Below are 2,293 nucleotides of genomic sequence, written 5' to 3' on the forward strand. Positions count from 1 at the left end.
CCATCTCTCCTCCTTCTCCATCCTCCCCTCCCTTTCTCCTTCCCTCCCTCACTCCCCATCTCTCCTCCTTCACTCCCCATCTCTCCTCCTTCTCCATCCTCCCCTCCCCTCCCTTTCTCCTTCCCTCCCTCACTCCCCATCTCTCCTCCTTCTCCATCCTCCCCTCCCTCCTCCTTCCCTCCCTCACTCCCCATCTCTCCTCCTTCTCCATCCTCCCCTCCCCTCCCTTTCTCCTTCCCTCCCCTCACTCCCCATCTCTCATCCTTCTCCATCCTCCCCTCCCCTCCCTTTCTCCTTCCCTCCCTCACTCCCCATCTCTCCTCCTTCTATATCCTCCCCTACCTTTCTCCTTCCCTCCCTCACTCCCCATCTCTCCTCCTTCTCCATCCTCCCCCCTCACTCCCCATCTCTCCTCCTTCTCCATCCTCCCCTCCCCTCCCTTTCTCCTTCCCTCCCTCACTCCCCATCTCTCCTCCTTCTCCATCCTCCCCTCCCCTCCCTTTCTCCTTCCCTCCCTCACTCCCCATCTCTCCTCCTTCTCCATCCTCCCCTCCCCTCCCTTTCTCCTTCCCTCCCTCACTCCCCATCTCTCATCCTTCTCCATCCTCCCCTTCCCTCCCTTTCTCCTTCCATCACTCCTCTTTCCTTCTCACTTTCCTCCCATCTTACACCTGTCTTCATCTCTCTCAAGGGCAGCACTTCTAAGAGGACTCTCTCTTACCAGGCTCCCACTCTCTCTATGTCTGTCTCCTCTATCATATCCTACCTTCTTTCTTCTCTCTTACTTCAAAGACTAACAGGGTGGTTACCATAGATACCACAGACTCATGCTGTATGTGTGTACAAGGTAAGTGCCAATGTCTCTCTGATGGACGTGACCAAAAATACAAAAATCTTACTTTCATACCTCTCTGTCTGGTCCAACTCTCTCTCTCTCTCTGCCTGGTCCATCTCTCTCTCTGTCTGGTCCAACTCTCTCTCTCTCTCTGCCTGGTCCATCTCTCTCTCTGTCTGGTCCATCTCTCTCTCTGTCTGGTCCAACTCTCTCTCTGTCTGGTCCCCATCTCTCTCTCTGTCTGGGTCCAACTCTCTCTCTCTCTCTCTCTCTCTCTGTCTGGTCCATCTCTCTCTGCCTGGTCCATCTCTCTCTCTGTCTGGTCCAACTCTCTCTCTGTCTGGTCCCCATCTCTCTCTCTGTCTGGTCCAACTCTCTCTCTCTCTCTCTGCCTGGGGCATCTCTCTCTCTGTCTGGTCCATCTCTCTCTCTGTCTGGTCCATCTCTCTCCCTCTCTGTCTGGTCCATCTCTCTCTCTGCCTGGTCCAACTCTCTCTCTCTCTCTCTGCCTGGTCCATCTCTCTCTCTCTCTCTGCCTGGTCCATCTCTCTCTGTCTCTCTCTGTCTGGTCCATCTCTCTCTCTGTCTGGTCCATCTCTCTCTCTCTCTCTCTCTCTCTCTCTCTGTGTCTGGTCCATCTCTCTCTCTCTCTCTGCCTGGTCCATCTCTGTCTCTCTCTCTGCCTGGTCCATCTCTCTCTGTCTCTCTCTGTCTGGTCCATCTCTCTCTCTGTCTGGTCCATCTCTCTCTCTCTCTCTCTCTCTCTCTCTCTCTCTCTCTCTCTCTCTCTCTCTCTCTCTCTCTCTCTCTCTCTCTCTCTCTCTCTCTGTGTCTGGTCCATCTCTCTCTCTCTCTCTCTCTCTCTCTCTCTCTCTGGTCCATCTCTCTCTCCCTCTCTGCCCGGTCCATCTCTCTCTCTGCCTGGTCCATCTCTCTCTCTCTCTCTCTCTCTCTCTCTCTCTCTCTGCCTGGTCCATCTCTCTCTCTGTCTGGTCCAACTCTCTCTCTCTCTCTCTGCCTGGTCCATCTCTCTCTCTGTCTGGTCCATCTCTCTCTCTGTCTGGTCCAACTCTCTCTCTGTCTGGTCCCCATCTCTCTCTCTGTCTGGTCCAACTCTCTCTCTCTCTCTCTCTCTCTCTCTCTCTCTCTCTCTCTGTCTGGTCCATCTCTCTCTGCCTGGTCCATCTCTCTCTCTGTCTGGTCCAACTCTCTCTCTGTCTGGTCCCCATCTCTCTCTCTGTCTGGTCCAACTCTCTCTCTCTCTCTCTGCCTGGGGCATCTCTCTCTCTGTCTGGTCCATCTCTCTCTCTGTCTGGTCCATCTCTCTCCCTCTCTGTCTGGTCCATCTCTCTCTGCCTGGTCCAACTCTCTCTCTCTCTCTCTCTGCCTGGTCCATCTCTCTCTCTCTCTCTGCCTGGTCCATCTCTCTCTGTCTCTCTCTGTCTGGTCCATCTCTCT

The sequence above is a fragment of the Oncorhynchus keta genome, chromosome 35 (genome assembly GCF_023373465.1).
Source record: "Oncorhynchus keta strain PuntledgeMale-10-30-2019 chromosome 35, Oket_V2, whole genome shotgun sequence".
Taxonomy (NCBI): Eukaryota; Metazoa; Chordata; class Actinopteri; order Salmoniformes; family Salmonidae; genus Oncorhynchus; species Oncorhynchus keta.